Source organism: Sciurus carolinensis, chromosome 18, assembly GCF_902686445.1.
Source record: "Sciurus carolinensis chromosome 18, mSciCar1.2, whole genome shotgun sequence".
Lineage (NCBI taxonomy): Eukaryota > Metazoa > Chordata > Mammalia > Rodentia > Sciuridae > Sciurus > Sciurus carolinensis.
Window position 1 is genome coordinate 10,495,712 of NC_062230.1, and position 21,509 is coordinate 10,517,220.

General features: G+C 39.0%; 1 protein-coding gene across 1 annotated transcript in view; it reads right to left on the minus strand.

Moving 5' to 3' along the window:
• The window catches only part of Cyth3 (cytohesin 3), a 110,003-nt gene that overhangs the window by 58,284 nt on the left and 30,210 nt on the right, over positions 1 to 21,509 (minus strand). The gene's annotated exons all lie outside the window — the stretch shown is intronic.

The window sequence follows — 21,509 nt, forward strand, 5'->3', positions numbered from 1 at the left end:
CAAAAGAAACTGGATGTTAGCATGCAAAAAGGGAGAAAGAGACTCTGAGGGAACAGGTGAACAAAAGGAAAAGAGAGCCAAAAGAAAAAATAAAGAAATAAAAACTTAAAATTATTCAATAAGGAGAAGAAAGAAAATCTACAGTATAACAGTCATATAGTAATGAAACCTCCCAGTCTTCAGTAGCCTGATGCATAAGAGGTACCTGACAATGAGCTTCAAGTCTCCAGTAGGCATCTCAGAATGGGATTTGCCCCACCTAAAGATCGGAGCTAGAGCTTCCAAGATTATCCAAGATGGCCGCTCTGGCTTCCAAATGCGTTGGCAAATGGGGAGTTGCAGCTTATGGTGTGGATGTGGTCGGCTGGAGGTCCTGGAGGCAGGATGTGGTTGGTCAGGCAGGGGTCCTGGAGGTCAGGTGTGTTTGGTGTGGTTGTGGGATCCTGGAGGCCGGGTGCAATCAGTCGGTCTGGGGTTCCGGTGATAGGACGCAGTCAGTTGGTCTGGGGGTCCTGGCGGCAGGGAGCAGTCGATTTGAGGGCCCCAGAGGCAGAGAGTGATCGGTCAGGCTGAGGGATCCTGGAGACAGGGCTCAGTCAGTCAGGCCAGGGGTCCTATGGGGCCTGGCTGTTGTCTCAAAATGGCAGCAACCACGTGTAATCAAACCTGCAGGTACTGTGGCAGAGAACTTCCAGGTAACAGCAGGCAGCTGGCACTCCACTGGCGGTCTGCGATCAGTCTGCTGGCAGCTGTCAGACGATCGGGAGGTGAACCTCGGGTGGTAGGTGATGTGTAGGTGAAAGGCAGGCAATGGACAGGCAAGAGGAAGGCAAATGGCGTATGATAGGCGCCTGACAGTGACAGTGAGCAATCTGCACCCAAAAAAAGCTTCGATATGCTGGCAGACTGCAGATGATCACAGTAGACAAATGGGGTAGACAGCAGGGGATCGATAAGCAGCAAAAACTGCCTTACCAAGAAACAGATATCCTCTGCTTGAAACCGGAGTTACAGAGCGACAAGGAACACAGCCTCCCTCTAGTCCGCCATCTTGGATCTTCACTCATTCTTTTAAAGAGTCTTCAGAACACAGTATAAATTAAGCAACCCTATTCCACAAATCTGAAATCCAAAATGCTCTAAAATTCAAAAGTGAGCACCAACACAACAGATTCAGATTTGGGATTTTCAGATTAGATGCTCAATCAGTAAAGTCTATGCAAATATATATTCCAAAATCAGAAAAACTCTGCAACACTCCTGATACCAAGCATTTTAAATAAAGAATATTTGACCTACAGTAGACCGAATTGTTGATCCACACAGTTATCCTAGTCCTAATCCCTCGGACTTGTGAATGTTACCTTTACAGATGTGATTAAGGATTTTAGAGAGATTATCCTGTAGTGAGGGGAAGAGATCTAAATGTAATCAGCTGTGTGCTTACATGAGAGAAGCATGTGAAATTTGACTCTGAAGATGGCAAAGCCACAAGTGAACAAAGATGTTAGGCTCACTTTGAAGATAGAGAAGGAGATCATAAGCCAAGGAATACAATAAACACAGTATTTGTCATGTGGAACTGAATTTTTTGTGTGTGATAATGGGGACTGAAACCAGGCTGTTGTACTACGGAGCTGTATTTCCATCCCTTTTTATTTTATTTGTAAATTTTGAGACAGGGTCTCACTAAATTCTCCAGGCTGGCCTCAAACTTGTGATCCTTCTGTCTCAGCCTCCCAAGTAGCTGGGATTACAGATATGCACCTAAAACTGGCTTTTGAAATGTAAGGGGCAGAGACTGAAAGAATTTTAAGGAGAAAAAACCTAGAATGCCTTAAACAAATTGTAGTAGAAAAGCGGATGTTTAAAACTCCATCACTAAGGACTCAAGAGGAAATAAGGAGCACAGTAAAGAACATCTATATTATTTTGGAGAATATCTAAATCACCATAAACATCCTGCTGGCAGAAAATGGTCATTAACTGTATTATTGGTGAGGGCTCAGACTGAAATCAGGTACATATTTTTTAATACTAGTATATATTGGCAGAAAGTTCAGCTGATTGTAGCCAACAATTACATGGAAGCACAACTTCCAAGTGATAAACTTGTATATTTAACTTATGCAAGTTCTAAGCATGATGTTGAAGGTGCAACCTGGTTTCTTCTTGTTATTTATATGAAAATGTAAGAAGAAAGGATGAGAGGAGAAATTGCTATTCAAAAAGGGACCTGAACTCAATTTAGGAAATTCTCAGTCTTTCTGAATTACAAGACAATAACAATGAAATATTTGGGTGTAGATCTAACAAAACATGTACAATACTTGTAAGCTGAAAGCTGATGTACAAAGAAAGTATGATGAAAGAAATACAAAATCTAAGTAAATGGAACAATATTCCAGGTTCATAAATTAGAAGATTTACCATCGTCACAATGACAGTTCTCATGCCAGGCACAGTGGTGCACATCTGTAATCCCAGCTACTCAGGAGGCAGAGGCAAGAGGAACCCAAGTTTGAAGTCAGCTTCAACAACTCAGCAAGACCATATCTCAAAATAAAAAAAAAAATAGAAATGGCTAGAGATGCAGTTCAGTGGCAGAGCACACACAGGTTCAATCCCCAGTTCTCCCCAACCCACAAAGAAGATGACAGTTCTCCAACTGACAAACAAGTTCAATGTCATTCCCATCAAAATTCCAAAAAGATATTTTGTATAGCAAGGATCTTTAAAATTAGAAAAGCTACAATAAGCCTGAAGAAGATTTAGAGAAACCACTCTCTGATATCAAGACTCATTATACAACTATATTATTTATGATGCAGGTACTGGCTTAGTGGTAGAGAGCCCTGAGTTTAATTCTCAGTCACACACACACACACACACACACACACACACGGATGAATAAATAAGCTGTGATACATCCATACTATGAAATATTATTCAGCAATAAAAATGAACTACTGAGACATGCAAAAACTTGGACTATAAGGACACTGTGCAGAGTAGAAAAAAAGGTAAACACAAAAGTTTATGTACTATATGATTGCACTTAAATAACATTCTCAAAAAGATAAAATGGCAGATGGAAAAGAGATTAGTCATTGTGTGGGAATAAGGGTACAGGGGATCAGGCAACATAGCCAGGTAGCACAAGAAAGATGCAGAGACCTTGTGGTGAGTGTGCAGTTCTGTATGTTAATTGTAGCAGTAGTTACATGAATCTACACATGTGATAAGATGGCACAAACGTATACAGACCTATGCCAATGTCATTTCCTGATTTTGATATTATATCAGTTACATCAGATGCACCCAATGCAAGGAAATGGGTGAATTACTGACTTTCCAACTTTCTGTGACCCTGTAATTAGTTCAAAGTAAAAAATTAAACCAACCAAAAACAAAACAAAAAACCTTTACACTGTCTAAGGGAAAAACCAGGTGTTTTCTATATCCTGGTGACCAAACAGTAGATTTGGGCTCCCTGAACTCCAGTTATACAAGTTCTGCAAACCCCACAGGAAACTAACAGGAGCGTAAGAGCATGTGACTCAAGCGCAAAGAACTGAGGTCCCTCTTGCCAGAGGGTGCATCACAGCCTCTGACTGGGAGGTGATCAAAGTGCTAATGAAACACCAGCCAGACTTTCAAAAGCAGAAATGCCAAGGAACATCACTGAATATCAGGGTTTACTCATTTAAAAATGTGATACCAAATGAGAACATGTTAATAACACCTATCCATTGTCTCTGTCTTCTCAAGGTATGTTCTGCTTTCCTCACCAGTAAACCTGTCACAGTAATGATACTTGTCAACCAACCTAAAGGAGTCACTGACACTTCAACATCTTACAGAAGAATGCCAAGCAAATGTTATTCTGGATGCTGAGTCTTGCCCTGAACCAGTTCCTTATATATTACTATAATTCACTATAAAAATGTTTCACATTTTCAGGTGATGGTTCATTTTTATCTGACAACACAGTAACTTGACAAAAGAACATTTTAAAATATATATATTTTTTTAGCTTTCAATGGATCTTTTGTTTAATTTTATTTATTTATATGTGGTGCTGAGTATTGAACCCAGGGCCTCACACATGCCAGGCGAGCACTCTACCACTGAGCCACAGCTCCAGTCCCTGACAAAAGAACATTTTAAAACAGGGCTTGGGTTGTAGCTCAGGTGTACAGTGCTTACCTAGCATGCATGAGGCCCTGGGTTAGATTCTCAGTACCACATACAAATAATGAATAAAATAAAAACATCCATCAACAACTAAAAAAAATAAATAAATAAATATATATATATATATATATATATATATATATATATATATGTAAAAAACCTACAATTCCAAAGAACACTCTGGTTGGCCTACTCATAACAATCAATAATTAATTTAAAGTGAACTAAACACCTGCTGGCAGCCTCTACTAACAGTCATGTAAATTTCTCCATTATTTGAAGTAAGCAAAAGTGAATAAGGACATTTCACTTCTTCACTTAAATGGAGATTAGGTACTTATACCCAAATTAATTCTCAAGACTTACAAGAACAGATAACTACATATTATTTGGCTGTTGTAATTATATAGTAAATGATACAAAAGCTGTCCTTTCAATTTCCATGTATATAATTCTCATTAAAAACTCTACTTATTTGTGTGCCTATTTTTCTACTTCACAAAAAGCGAAAAACATGTTCATGCAGAAAAAGCAAATAAGGAGAAGAAAACATAGCTACGTCAAACCACTTTGGCCTTTCAGATTCTGTCCTTCCACGACACAGAAATATGCATACAAACAGAACCAGAAAGAGTGAATCAGGGCTGGGGTTGTGGCTCAGTAGTAGAGTGTCCGCCTAGCATGTGTGAGGCCCTGGGTTTTGATCCTTAGCACCACATAAAAATAAAAGTACTGTGTCCACTTACAACTAAAATATATATATTAAAAAAGAGAGAATCATCATCAACATCATCTTAATAATAGGATATATTAATGATATAGGTTTTGATGGTATAAACAGTTTGGAATCCTGGTAGCACTAATGTGACTTGGTTCATTCTTAGTGTTTTTTTTTATAATTAGCATCCCATTCTCCTGACCACACACACTAGCACTTTGGAAAACTTAATCCTACAATTTTTTGAAAAACTCTGTGAAGATATGATAATTTTGAAAAAAATCGAAACCTTTAATATCTTAGGACCAAGACATGTCTTTTATATCAATCCTAAGTTTCTTAGATCATAATTTAATTGTAATCCTTTCTGGTTTATTTTATTTTTTAATTTCAAATATAATTTTTATTTGTGCTTTTTGGATATACATGATAGAAGAATATATTTTGACATGTTATACACATGGAATATAACTTATTCTAGTTAGGATCCCATTCTTGTGGTTTTACATGATGTAGAATTTCACTGGTTGTATATTCATACATGAACATAGGATTTGGTTTATGTTAAATGAAAACTCGCTTCCAAGAGAGAAAAAACTGCATCCATTAAGGCAAAAATTAATCTAAATAGCAATAAATAATACAGAAAGAATGAGTAAATTTCTTTCATGCATTCACTTAAATTTCAAATGCCTAAATTTTAACCCAATTTTCAGGTACTCCAGATGTAGTTTACAAAATCAAATGTGTCACTGTTCTATTTTTGTAATTTAAACTTTCATAGGGAATAAACAGTCAGGACTGTCAGGTAAAAGTGGGCATCTTACATTATACTGATGTCCACTCTAGGTAGGACATAGAGGCCTACATCTAGGATCTATATCTCCTTTCCTCCTCTAAGTTCTGCTCCCTAAGCCACACCATCTTTCTCCTTTAACTTTTCTTTTCTACTAGCTCCTTTCTATCAATCAATAAACATAACAAATAGCTCCCCTCCCATCCTCTTCAAACCCACATTCCTCCAGAGCTATCACACAATCTTTTTCCTCATATAAACTATTAAGAGTACTTTGGACTTGAATTCTATTTCTCAAAGACAAAAATGATCTGAATACCATCAACAAGCTTGAATTGACTAGCATATACTGGGATGTGTATATACATTCATTGAAGCTCCAATGACAAAAGTGTGATCCTGATTATTTAAAAAGTCTGAGTCTTAAAACAGAATCATGTGCCAGGGGCCGTGGTGCCTGCCCATAATCCCAGCTACCCAGGAGGTTGAGGCAGGAGAATCGCAAGTTTGAGGTCCACCTGGACAACTGAGAAAGCTCCTGTCTCAAAATAAAAATGTTTAAAGAGAGTTGGGGCTGCAGTTCAGAGGTAGAGCACTCTGGGACTCAATCCCAATACAAACAAAAAGAGTATTTAAAATCAATAGTCCCTAAAACAAAACAAACTGAGCTGGAACAACTAGATATTCACATGCACAAGAAAGAGGTTAGACACCATACAAACACTTCATATTATATACAAAAATTAACTCAATGATCTAAATGTAAGAGTTGAAACCAGAAAACTTGCAGAAGATAGGGGTAAACTTAAGTGACCTTGGATTTGGCAATGCATTGTTAGATATAATACCAAAAGCGTGAGCAATAAAAGAAAATACAAAGTGGATTCATCAAAATTAAAACTTTCTTGCATCAAAGTAAATTAAGGAAGTGTAAAACAATCTACAGAATTGAAGAAAATATCTGAAAATCACACACATAAGGATCTAGAATACAGAACTCTCACAACTCAACAACAAAGACAAAAACCAATTTAAAAATGGGTAAAGGGCTTGAGCAGTCATTTCTCTAGAAAATACATAAATGCCCAAAAAGTACATGAAAACATGCTCAACACTGTTAGTTATTAGAAGATACAAACCAAAATCACAATGAGATTTCACTGCACACCCACCAGGATGTTACTTTTTTTTGGGGGGGGGGTTACTGGGGATTGAACTCAGGGGCACTTGGTCGCTGACACATATTTTGTATTTTATTTAGAGATAGGGTCTCATTAAATTGCTTAGTGCCTTGCTTTTGCTGAAGCTGGCTTTGAAGTCACAATGCTCCTGTCTCAGCTTCAGAGCCACTAGGATTACAGGCATGTGCCACTGTGCCCAGTGGATGTTACATTTTTAAAACATATTACTCGGCATGGTTGCACCAGTAATCCCAAAGATGCAGGAAGACTGCCAAATTCAAAATCAGCCTCAGCAATTTAGTGAGACCCTTGACAAATTAGCAAGACCCTGTCACGAAATAAAAAGTAAAAAGTACTAGGGATGTAGCTCAGCGGTAAGGCACCCCTTGGTTCAATCCCCAGTACCAAAAATAAAATAAATTAAAAAAAAAAAAAAAAAAAAAAATATATATATATATATATTTATTTACAAGTGAAGGCAAGCATATAAAGAAATTAGAATAGTAATACATTGCTAGTGGGAATGTACAATGGTTCAGCCACTGTGGGAAACAGGTTTGTGACTCCTCAGAAAATTAAACAGAATGACCCACCAATTAATTCTGCTTGTAGGTATATACTCAAAAGAACTCAAGTATCTGAACAGATACTTTTACACAAAGGTTCACAGTAGCACTATTCACAATAGCCAAAATGTCCATCAACGAATGAACAGATAAACAGAATATTATTCAAGGAAAAGGACAAACCCATTGATACATTGTACAGCATAAATGAAACTTGAAAACATTATGCTAAATGAAAGAAGCCGGATGCAAAAAACCTTATACTGAATGATTCCATTTATGTTAAATATCTGGCAAAAGCAACTCTATGGAGACAGATCATATTGTGGTGGCTGGGAGTGGTACAAAGATTGATCAAACAGGAGCAAGGGATCTTTTGGGAGGGAGGGTTGGATGAAAATGTTCTAAAACTACATGATTGGGTAATGACTGCACAACTATAAATTAACTACAAATCACTAAATTATACAAAGTGGGCAAATTTATGGTATGTAAATTGCACCTCAATAAAGCTATTTTATAAAATAAGTGTGGCTGGGCATGAAGGTGCAAAGTCTATAATCCCAGTAACTTGGGAGGCTGAGGCAGGAGGATCACAAGTTCGAAGCTAGCCTCAGCAACTTAGCAAGACCCTGTTTCAAAGTAAAAAATAAAAAGGGCTGTGGATGTAGTTCAGTGGTTGCATCCCTGGGATCAATCTCCAGGACCGCCCCCCCCCCCCAAAAAAAAAAAAAAGAATTGTAAGTTTTGAGCTAGGCTAGTCTTTCTTTTTTTTCTTTCTTTTTTTTTTGGTACTGGGAATTGAACCCAGGGACACTTAACCACTGAGCTACATCCCCAGTCCTTTTTAAAAAATATTTTAATTAGAGACAGGTTCTTGCTAAGTTGCTGAGCCTGACTTTGAACTTGAGATCCTCCTGCTTCATCCTCCAGAACTGCTGGGACTACAGGCAAGTGCCACTGTTAGTCTGTGTTTTGGAACCCTCATATTCAGGATTCTTAGTTCCCTATTCTGTCACCCTGTGCCTATTTTTCATTTTCACTTTCTGTGTATTCCAACAGAAGTCAGTAAAACTAGAACATGCAGCATTCAATGGTGAGTCCCCAAATAAAGTCTAAATCAATGATTAGCCTCATTATTGAATAAAATGTCTAATATTAAGAGTTTCAATTATAAATCACAAAAATAACAATATTATTTCTCATATTGTCCAACAAGGTGTGTACTTATTCACTATCATATATCCAATGGATGGATTGCAGAAATTGCTCTGGATACAAAGATAAAGGTATGGATTTAAAATTGTCCCCAAAAGACCCAGATTATGTAACTTTTTAAAAAATTAAAAATGGAGAACATCTACACTAAAAGTACTGTTTTATAAAAAAGAAGAAAAAGTGTGGTCTTTAAACAACAAAGAAATAAGAAAACCAATCTGAGATGTTCACCATTAGGCAGTCCATGACTTACACCTGAGTCACTAATCTGACAACTCCTACTTCAGGCACAGTGAACGAGCATGGTGATGAAAGCCTGTAATCTCAGCAACTTGAGAGGCTGAGGCAGGAGTATTCCAAGTTCAAGGCCAGGCTCAGCAAGTTAGCAAGACCTTCAGCAATTCAGACCCTATCTAAAAATAAAAGGACTGGGGATACAGTTTAGAGGTGAAGCACCCCTGGGCTCAATCCCCAGTACGAGAAAAGAAAAGGAAAGAAAAAGCAATGCAACTCTGACTGACCCCCTCGTTAAACTGGAAGAGTCTCAGAGGCCTCCATGCAAGGACCCAGAGGTTCTCCCACAGCTATTTCACGTCCGCGTCCACCAACAATATTCCCGGCTAAATGTAGCAGTGGAAGTGCTTCCTCATTCCTTGCTTGGAAGCCCGACCACAACTCCCTCTTAGCAAATTGGATACAGCTGAAGGACATCTGTATTTGGTTTCCCACTCACAAACATCTAAAAGGTAAAACACTTGAGGAATTTAATGTTTAGATGGGGGTGGGAGAGTGCTATTTTAGGACACAGCAGGAAAATCAGGGTGCAGCTCATCTGGTTTTTATCTCACGGCCCAAGGAAAGAAGGTGAAGTTGGCAATCTGAGTGAAAGCCACCACTTCACAGTGAGGCCCTGATGAACCTTTCAGCATCTCCCAAAATTTCAGCCCATGTCAGGTTTTGTAACACAATTTCACACTGACTCTCCATCAGGACCTCAAATGATTTAAGAATTTGAAGGTTCTTTGAAGCAGAAATTGCACAAGAAAAGTTGGTACTTCTAGTCCCCAGGGACCTGATCAAGATGGCAGGGCTGGCACATGGGTGTGTGTTCTCTTATCCTTTAAACTCAAGAAGTGACAGAAGAAACTTTTTAAAGAATAAATCGTTTTCATTCCAGGAATGCTGAAACCGATACAAAAAGAAAGACAGGAACAGACTGAATTAAAAAATCAAATTCATGAAAAAACATGCAGAAGACTTCTGTGAAGTCAGCATTTTAGAGGAGTTCTAAGCCTCAAGTCAGTGGATATAATATGTGCAAATCGGTTTTCTTAAAAGTCAATAGTACGGAGAGGCTCATGATGAAAGACATGATAATCTAACTACATGGGGAAAAGCATTTCATAAAATTCAACAGCCTTTTTTAATTAAAAAAAAAAAAAAAAAAAATCTCAGGCTAAGGGTGTAGCTCAGTGGTAGAGTTCTTACCAGCATGGATGAGGACCAGGATTCCATTCCCAGCATGACAAAGAAATTTAAAAATCTGTGAACTAAGGAGATTTCTAAACATAAGTGAAGGACTTCTGGCCGAATCATACAGCAAACATCAGACTTGGCAATTCCCACTCCAGAGAGAATCAAAATGAGGGTGCTCTACTAGGCCTGCTGCTCTTCAAGGCAAAAGACTTGAAGGCAGATTTTCCAAGTCTTTGGCTGGGGCTTGACTTAGCCAACCAAAGGAAAGGAAATGATCACATCAACTAACTTATAAATAATTAGCAAATCTTGTCCAACCAAAAGAGCTGTCACATTCTTTGTGTATTTTCCAAGCCAACAATATCTCATCAACTTTATTGAAAATGTTCCTGAAAAGATTTTTATGGTTCCTGAAGCAAAGAATCCCACAGTAAATGAGAACAAGTAACTTCACCAGACCACAGCAGAAACCAGGACACAGAAGTGCTAACTTTCTGGAAAATACTTTTAGACTCCCTGATCTTTGCTGGGGCCTGAATTTACTTAATTATAAAAATGTGGTAGGTGGGTTAGAATTTCAGAAACAGCCAGGTAATTGTTCAGGTTCGTTCTGACTCAGATTCTTATTTTAAAAATTATTAATAATGAATGTAAAAATGTGAAGTTTCCCCTCATTTTATATTCCTTAAGTATTTGACTCTGCTAATGCAAGGATCACAGAATGGTCTAAGAAATTATTTTATTTTCTTCTCTCTCTTTTTTCTTCCAGTGCTGAGGATTGGACCCAGGGCATTGCACATGCTAGGCAAGTGCACTGGGTACTCCCTCATGAATTGTTTTCTTCATTCTCTATTCCTTTTCATTGTTTCAAACCACTATGAATCACATTTCCAATTTCAAAGAGGAAGTAGAGAGAATAGATCACATAAGTACAAGCGCAATCATGAAAGAACAGACTGTGTGCCTGGATGAGAGGGGCATTTTCCATATATTTGCTTTAAAGCTCGGGCTTTTCCATGTACATGGGACAGAAGAACATACTTAACATGCCCTCTAGCCAGGACTCAGTTCAAAACACTTAGCTCCAAATGTGGAGTCGTTGAGGGGAGGGAGGAGTTGGAAAGAAGTCTTTGTGAGAAAAGAATCAAGTTCTCAAGTTGTGTGGGAGTGTAGGATTCAAGAGGTCAGGCCACACTGACAGAGTGAGGCTGGGAGCAAAGAAACTCCCCCCAAATGACCTTAAAAATTAAAAAAAAAAGAAAAGTTTTAAAGCAAGTAGTGGAGGTGAAAGAACTTCTTATTTGCATCCAAACCACGCTCAACTTTAACATTTAGCTTCTGGAAATGCGACTGCTCCCCACTGAGAGTGTCTCCCACACTTTCTATCAGCCCTCCCACAGTCCGGGTCCACAGAAGGATTCCCTCCCGCTCAAGAACACTGCCCTACTTTTAAGAACACAAAATCTGCCTTTTTTTTTTTTTTTTTTTTTTTAATTGGAGACTTCCTCCTTCCAATTGGTCTTATCTTCTTTGCTTTATTCCTCTAATAGGAAAAAAGTATCTAATTCTGTTAGACATTTTATTGGTAACCAGTGAATTACTGAGGATGCAGTGACAAGTAGAACTTTGCAATCGCTGTATGAGACCCTTCATTTGGAAGCTCCTAGTGCACAAACAGGATACAGAGAGCATCTAGAGACACACACAGCCGCACGTTCCCCGAGCACAGAGTGACAGATGTTTAACATCTGTCCACTGACAGAATAAAAGAGTGGAACAGAAGGTAAAACTGAATTAGTCTAATAAAGTGTAGAGGGAAATCCAAGAAGGAAATAGGTAGTTATTGGAGTTGGCCATGGAATACCATACCCTACTGACTTGCTGCACCTGTCCGCTAGAGGTAAAGAAAGAAAAGTAGTTACAACCTTAATTTTAAGTATCTAAAAAAGACAGAGTGTTTTTTGCTTCTAGTTTAAAAAAATAGTATGTTTACCCTGATAAAGTATCTCACTACTATCATGAGTGCTGGTTTTGCTAAGAAAGATATACAGAATGGAAAGAGCCCAAGAATGGACCAAGGGTCTACAGCTTAATGCCACCTTCATGAGCCTTACACAGGTCATTTAATCCAGTTAAACCACAGTTTTCTCATCTGGTGAGAAGGACTCAAGGACTGTGTTGAGACTACAAATGAACTCACAGTCCAAAGGGAAAGTGACACACTTCCCAATGCCATTGTGCTATGACTGTTTATAATATATTAATTACTATCAACATCCTTCAGCTAGAAACTTATGGGGAGTTTCTCTTTATGGCAGAGTCTCAGGAACCTAAAGCTAAAATACCTATTCTGGTTCTTGGAGGGAAAGAGGAACGTGAAGTGAATAGGGAACATCGAATGACTAATACAAACCCCAAAGAGACAGAACTAGTATAAATACATACTAGTTATATACCAACTAGCGGCTGAGGCAGGAGGATCACAAGTTCGAAGTCAGCCTCAGCAATTTAGCAAGGCACTAAGCAACTTAGCGAGACCCTGTCTCAAATAAAAAATAAAAAGGGTTGGAGATGTTGCTCAGTAGTTAAGCATCCCTGGGTTCAATCCCCAGTAACAAAATACATGAATAAATATTCAGGATATTAATTACATTCTACTATATTAGCAACCAGACTTAAAGTTCTGTGTTTTGGAGTACTGAAATGACAATTTTAAGAATATTTATCACAGTGGAATTTACATGGTTTAGAAAGGGAGGAAGGAAGGATGCTCTAAGTACGCACAGGAAAAACAGTATTCTTCATATCACAGATCATGAGAAGACCACTTAATAACAATGTAGACCTTTACTGACATAACAGGAAGTCTGTAACAGTATAAAATGAAAAGAACTGGGTACAATACTATAAGTACATAAGATTTCATTCATGTTTTCAAAAACATACAATATTCACTCAGAAAAGTCAAGTGATATAAAACCAAAGGAAGATAATGGAAGTATTTATTTTTGTAATTTTCTGAAATTTCTTAGGAATTTATATTTTTACATGGGAGAGGGAACCACAATGCTACTTCTATCTTGAAATAAGAAAGGATTTTGTTGTTCAGCAGGTAACCTGGTGTGCTGCAGTTCCACAAACAGAAGCTTTCACAGCTCACCTCCAGTGGCTCCACTTTCCCCTTGGTATCTCAGGCCTCAAGGCTCCAGGGAGGTCTCTTCCCCTCTTTCCTGCACTGACCCCTGCCTTGGACTTCATCACTCAACACTACTCTCTTCCAGACAATGCTTCCTGCAGTAGGCACAACTCCTACAGACAAGCCACAGAGCCTCTGCCCTCTTTATGCCATCTAAAAGGAAAGAGCATTTAACATTCAATTAGTTCAAAACACTGAAAAACTCCAGGAGGGAAGAGAGAAAGGTCAGAAGTATGAGTAGGAAAGAGTCCGCCAGATGGAGAATGGCCTCTGGGAAAAGCCTCCTTGACAAGGGGAGGAGAAGCACAAGACCCCAGAGAGCCCTGCAGGAGGGTAGGCCATGTTCACAGTCACATGACACCAAAGTGCTTCCACACGGTGAGACCAGCAGGCATTTCCCGAGGAGCCTCACCCAGCAAGGAGCATGGGGACTGGTTCACATGCCAGGAGTAGACTGGCCTCTCAGGCACTTGTGTTCATCACACTGGAGAAATCTATATTCGAACCAGCATGACCTGTGTCAACTAACTACGAGAAACAACAACTGCCCAACGATGAGTCCTTGGGCATATGAGACGGGCTATATTCTCTTAATGCTAACTGCTCAACGCATGGAAGGAAAAGACTTGTGTCCTGGCTCTCCCTGCACCCTCCTCTTGTGAGCCTTCCTGACTGCCCAGGGTTTGGATGAAAAATAATGTGACAAAGAAATGAGTGACTTGGAAATCATTTTGCCAGTCCCACAATTACCAGAACTCAGTTCTGATAGTTGTAGCAGCAGCCACAGGGCAACCTAAGCCAGATTGTTCATGTGACCTGGCTGCAGCTGTCTCTTACTGCTGCTTCCATTATCTATGGTCAGTTTTCTGGGTGTGGCTCTCTAGACTTCCTGTAGGCTCTGTAACTTCCCCTGCATCTTTCCAATGACTTCCTTATATACTTAAACTAGCCAGAGTCACTGGTGATTTGCAACCAAGAACCCTGACAGGTACATACGTCCATTTTCATGTGCCAGTCTCTTAGCAATGGTACTTGACATTCTCAGCAACCTTGTCTTCCACCTCCTTGCAGCCTCTGCTACTGCTACTCTGGTCAGTGGAAACCACTCTCCCACCACTTTGACCTCTTTTACTTCTAGAATTCATTCTAGCTCAGGTATCCCAGGATTTCCTTTTTCCCAAGCTCCTTAAGTATTATTTCTACCTAAACTCCATTCCTTAGCATCTGCTTTCCTCATTCTAAACTCTCCTAGTTATCTCAATGCTTTCACAACTTGACCTATCACCTGAATACTGACCACAGCAGTACCTCCATCCAATTGCCTGCTAAACATCTTCACTAACACCTCTTAGAGATATACCAATGTGTTGATAAAATTATTTTTTCCCCTCATCCATTACATATTGTTCCTCCTAGTCTATGCTTTGATTCAAGACGTTACTGTCTACAAGTTAGACAAGGTGTAGCTTTGACCCATTGCTATGAGATCACTAAACACTGTTGAATCTAAATTCATAACAAGTTTTGTTTTCAAATAGTAAATCTGTTTCACCTACAGTCCCAGCTTCTAGCCTATTTCAAGATCTTATCACTACTCCAACCTTTATACATTGTCTGTTTGGGATACTCTAACAAAGTACCGTAGACTAGGTGGCTTATAAACAGAAATTCATTTCTCACAGTTCTAGAGGTTGGAAGTCCAAGATAAAGGCATTGGCCGATTCAGAGTCTGGTGAGGGCTTCTCCCTTATTTCACAGGTGGTTATATTTTTCACCACTTCCTCACAAGGTGGAAGGGGCAAGGCAACTTTCTGAGGTCTTTTATAAGGGCACTAATTCCATTCATGACCTAGTGACCTATCAAAGGCTCCAACTTCTAGTACCATTGCCTTAGAGGCTAGGATTTCAACATATGGATTTGGGGGAGATATAAACATTCAGTCCATTGCAACATCAAGTTTTAAATCATAGAACCAATCAAGCCATGTCCCTACTCAAGCCTTTATTATGTGCAGCAAGAGTCTTTTGAGAGGAACCTTCACATGTGTTATGCCACTGAGATCTTTTCTAACAAGAGAGAGTTCTGTGAGTTGGCCCTCTCCTACTTATGCAAGTACCAGGCAAGGAGGACCCCTGGAGAAAGAATAAAAGTATTTCCTGTCTTCTGACCAAGGGTTTGCCTTCCCAAGAATTCAAAACTCACGGGTCAATTCTGCATCCTGGGCCAAGGAGCCTCCTAGATGACAAGCAGAGAGATTCTCATTCCTTCCCACTGGAAGGCCAAAGGGACCCTGATGCATTGATATTCTCAGCTGAGATCTGCTCAGGCAAGGACATCAAAAGTCCCACAGAGAAAGTCACCATGAGAAGGTGACTAATACTCAAGGTCCAGGTCTTGGATGCTCATAAAGAGGGCTATCTCAGCACAACTTGGGTCTATGACTGAAAGCCCATGGGGACCTAGGGATCCTGGTGAGCAACTGTGCTTAAGGAAAGTAGTTGTGCTTAAGAGCTGAATGTGTGAACGTAACCCAAAGAGCTGCAGTTCTAGAGAACTCCACCTCTCCCACCACATGGTGGGACCAACCCTTTTACATGTAATGAATCCCAAGAGTTCTACAGTATGATTCCTGGGCCCAGAAGAGTCATCCTGAAGGAGGATACTAGACTTCCTGCTAATCACTAATGAGACAGCTTGAGAGATTTGTTGAAAAAAAATACGGGAGGTGGCTCATTTCCAGCTGTCAGTGGTTCTTTCCCCAGCTACTCAACAAAAGAATGAGAGGCTCACATCCCTGACTTAGGTATCTCAAACCTGGTCACAAATGATGTTTCCATTCATCTCCCAACAAACCCTAGTTACACCAATACTCATTCCCTCAGTGATAATGCAGGGTATAATTATTCAATAAAAGACAACTTAATGAATAAACAGTTGCCTTGAGATCAATAATCAATGGATGTGGATCAGATTCTAATTTGTATGTGTGCGCACAGAGAGAAATATGTTTCTTCCACAACAACCCATAAAGGCTCATGTCAAAGCAGAGGAATCTTTGTTGGAGAAGCAGCTTAGAAAGTCCTGATCAAAGGAGACATAATGTAGTATAGGAGCAGCTCCCAACATCCATACCTCAGAGGCATCCAAACCTCTCAGTAGTCTTGGGACTACACAAAAGGCCTTCACAATCCATGTGGGTGCAGGTGAGAACTGTGTGGGGTTGGGCACTGTTAACAAGTGCAACAAAACTGCCACCGGGCACAGTTTCCTTAGAACAGCCTGAGCTTCACTAGTTTTTAGAGTACGGCTCAAGTCCCTGCTAATAAAAGAATCAGAAAACAAATCTCCTAAATTAATGCCCTTACTGAGACAAAGCCTGCATCCTTCATGCATCCTGTTCTGTGATTTCTACCTAAAAGCAGCATACACGAGAGTTTATTCCCATAAGAACTGGCTATTAGATGGTTTTATTTATATGTCCAAGCAATACACCGAATTTGACTACTTGCAAATGCATCTTTACACTCTTCCAAAAAGTTTCAAAAGTCATTCCATTACCAGGGATGACAAGAAGGGCAAGACCCACGGCAGAAAGAAGTTTCTGGGGTTTTTTGTTTGCTTGTTTATTTTGTGTTTTGGGGGAGTTTCCCCTTCCCTGTACTGGGATTGAACACAAGTGCACTCTACCTCTGAACTACATCCTCAACCCTTTTTATTCTTTAATTGAAATGGGGTCTTGCTAAATTTAAATTGCTTAGGTGGACCTTGAAATTACTTGTGATCCTGCTGCCTTGGCCTCCCAAGTAGTCCGGATTACAGGTGTGTGCCACCACACCCAAAAGGAGAGAAGATCTGATCAGACTCATGTAAGTATTTTCCCTCCGTTGCTAGAATCAGCTTAGGTTTTAATTTTGCTGAGATGTTAGGAAATGAGTATAGAGTCAGCTATGGGCAAAGATGCCACAGCTTTCATTTATTCTAACATACTAATTTATAGAAGAAATACATCTTTAAATATCTTGGATAACTGTTTTAGTTATATATTACATTATATTGGAGCATAATACAGTATATATATATTATAGGGATCAAACCCAGGTTTGCACTGAACTACATCCCTAGTCCTTTTTATATTTATTTTGAGACAGCATCACTCAGATGCTGAGGCTGGTCTACCAATTAAGATCTTCCCGTCTCAGCCTCCCAAGTACTTGGGATTACAGGTGTGTACCACTGTGCCCCCTGATAACTGTTATAATTTATCGAGCTTCGTTAGAGGTTGGTTATCATTCAAATTCAGGATAATGACTACATCTTGTTGCAATCAGGATAAAAAAACTATTTTCAAGAGTTAGTTATGTTCTTTGGGCTGGGGTATAGTTCAGTGGTAGAGTGCTTGCCTAGCATGCACAGGGCGAATCAATCTCCAGTGGCAAAAAGGCGGATCAATCTCCAGTGTGGGGGGGGGGGGGGAGAGGAGAGAGAGAGGAGAGAGAGAGGAGAGAGGAGAGAGGGAGAAGAGAGGGAGAGGGAGAGGGAGAGGGAGAGGGAGAGGGAGAGGGAGAGGGAGAGGAGAGGGAGAGGGAGAGGGAGAGGGAGAGGAGAGGGAGAGGAGAGGGAGAGGGAGAGGGAGAGGGAGAGGGAGAGGGAGAGGGAGAGGGAGAGGGAAGGAAGGGAGAGGGAGAGGGAGAGGGAGAGGGAGAGAGAGGGAGAGGGAAGAGTTTGTTATGTTATTTTTAAATGAATGGCTTTTTCAGTTTAACTCCACAAAAAAAAAAAAAAATTGTGAAACTTAGTAGCTATTTAATTGTTTCATTTGTAACCAAAAGAAACAATCAACCTCAGGTTCCCATTCAAGTAAAAATTCCTTTAACAGTTACCTATAATTTCTACTAAGGAACTTTTTCTACTAAATAATTTCTACTGAAGAGAATTCTTTACTTCTCTTTTTATTTATTTTATTATAGTACTGGGGATTGAACCAAGGGCACTTTATAACTGAGTTACATCCCTCATCTTTGTTTTTTATTTTTTAAATAGGGTCTAAGTTTGCTAAGGCTGTCCTCAAATTTGCAATCCTCCTGCCTCAGCCTCCCAAGTTGCTGGGATTACAGGCATGCTCCACCATGCCCAGCTACTTCTCTTTTAAAAATAACAAAAGGGCCAGGTGTGGTAGTACACACCTATAATTCCAGTGGCTCGGGAGGCTGAAACAGGAGGATCACAAGTTCAAAGCAGCCTCAGCAAACTTCTTGAGGCACTAAGCAACTCAGTGAGACCCTGTCTGTAAATAAAATACAAAATAGGGCTGGGGATGTGGCTCACAATGGTCAAGTGCCCCCTGAGTTCAATCCCTGGTACTCCCAAATAAATAAATAAATTTTTAAAAAGAACAAAAGGCACCTTCTACTGGCATACATGTATAATCCCAGCTACTTAGGAGGCTGAGGCAGAAAGACCACAAATTCAGTCTGGGCAAATTAGCAAAACCCTAACCTCAAAAAAAAAAAAAAACAAAAAAAAAAAAAAAAAAGTTCTGGGGATGTAGCTCAGTGGTAGAGTACCCCTGGGATCAACCCCTGATACCATTAAATACATACAAAGAAACACAACATAAAACAAGAGAACTGAAGAAAAAAAAAGATGAAAGAAATGACTGCTAACAAAGCTCCAAAAAGACTAACGAAGTATTATGCTTAACAAAGTATACTAAACAGTATGCTTAGTAAAGAAATGCAAACTAAAGTATCATGTAAATAACCTATACAAATGGACAAGTATATTGAGTAAAAGTAAATTTAAAGCCCTTCAGTGGGACTGCTCTGTGTAAAACTATAATGGTAGGTACACACCATTACACAATTATCAAACCCTGTAGAACATACACTATCAAGAGCAACTCTAACATAAACTATGGACTCTGTGTGATGATAATGTGCCATGTAGGTCTATCAAGTTTAACAAATGTACCACTGGAACAGGGTGCCAATAGTGGGGAAGGCAAGAGTATAGCAGTCCCCCCTTACACTTGGGGGATACATTCCAAGACCATTCCAAGACCTATACTGGATGCCTAAAAACTGCAGATAGTAGTACCAAACTCTACATATACTATACTTTTTTCCTATTATATAGAGCTATAATAAAGCTTAACTTATAAGTAAAGAATATTACAACAATAGAGTGTAGTGAAATCTCTTATTTAAATCTCATGAATTGCTTATTACTGGAATTGTCCATTCAATATTTTCAGACCAAAGTTGATGATGGATAACTGAAACTGTAGAAAGTGAAACCACTTTCACAAGAAGGGACAATTATTGTATATGGGAACTTTACTTTCTGCTGAATTTTGTCATGAACATAAAACTGCTCTAAAAATAAAGTCTATTTAAAATGAGGGGGGAAAGAAGAGCTCTTCTTCCCGGCCTCTCTGTGGTCTCCGCCTGTCATCACCCACAACTGCCCCGGCTCCATCCTCAGCAATGTCCTCTTTCACTTTAGCAAACATAAAACTCCCAGTGTTTCAAGCACGAACTTTAGGTTAATGACTTGCAAAGCTGATTTCTAGTCCGATTATCTCTAAGTTTCCAAACCTACATCTCCCTGGAGTGCCCACTGGCATCTCAAAATCAACATTTTCAAAATAGAACTCATAGGCCAATGTAACTGAATAAGAGAATAAAAAGAATAAAAATCAGAAAGAGATAAAATTATCACTTGCCAAAAAAAATGACTGTATAAGTAGAAAATCCAAGAGAATCAATGAAAAGGTATGTTCCTAAAAATAAAACAATTTGCTTAAAATTAACACTCCAAGAAAAGAAAATCTGCTAAGCCAATGAGATGTAGAATATGTAGAAATCAACAGCTTTCATAAATTTAAATGAGTTAGAAAATAAGAAAAAATATTTCATGTATGATAGTAATAAAATCGCATATCCAGAATAAATTATAAATGTTCAAGACAATGTAAACAGAAGGAAAATGTTTACCCATTTCAATGACACAATGACTTGAACAAATGAAAAGGTCCATCAAACTTTTAGGGGAAAAAAAATTGAACATTACAAGATGTCATAATATCAAAATTAATTTATAAATTTAATCTAATCTGAATTAATGCAGGAACTGTTTATTTTCTGTAGGTATATGAGCAGATTCTAAAGGTCAGATGGAAAACCAAGCAAACAGGAAGAGCCAAGAAAAATTTTTATTTTTTTTTTGGGTGCTGGGGATACAAACCCAGGGCCTCATGCTTGCAAGGCAAGCACTCTACCGACTGAGCTATCTCCCCAGCCCCCAAGAAAATTCTTAAAAGGAAGAAAAATGAAGAGGAAGAGACTAACACTAACTAAAATACTATGACCTCAACAGGGAAAACTGAGCAACTGGAATGCAAATAAACCAATGAAAGACTTGAATCAGATAGAACTTTGATGTATGATAAAGGCAGCTGGGTAAGGGTGAATTTTCAATAAACAGTGTTGGAAAAATGTCATCTTCTGAAGGAAAAAAGATGAATGAACCTGGCACTATACCTGTACCAGTATACAAACAGCTTAAAGATTTAAATGTAGAAAATGAAAACACAGAAGTACAGGAAGAAACATGGGCAAATTCTTTTATGACCTTAGAGTAGATAACACCTTTCTGAGTACGATTCAAATTCAGAGGCCAGAAAAGAAAAACAAACACATTCAGCTGTGTAAAAAAGCAGGATCTTCTGCATAGCAAACACAACAGACAGAAAGACACACACACACACACACACACCCCAATCAAACAAAAAGTCATAAAGTCAAAGAGAAACAGCAAATTAGTATATAACATTTTGAATCCATGGGAAGTAATCCCAAAAATATGTGAAAGACCTTGGAATTGTAAGGGGAAAGGCTAATAAACCACTAGATAAGTGGGCATATACAAGAGAAAAGAAAACAAAACTAAACTGAGATACCACTTCTGACCTAAGACTGTCAAAAAATACAAAAATTTACAGTTGATGAAACTATGAAAATTAGACTTTCTCACACACTGCAGGTGAGAGGAAAACAGTCAGTAGGTATGAGGGAAGTCCGGTAATATCTACCAACATTTCAAGCACATTTTCCTTTGGCTCAAAAATTCCACATTTGAAAATTTCTCTCATATAAGTCT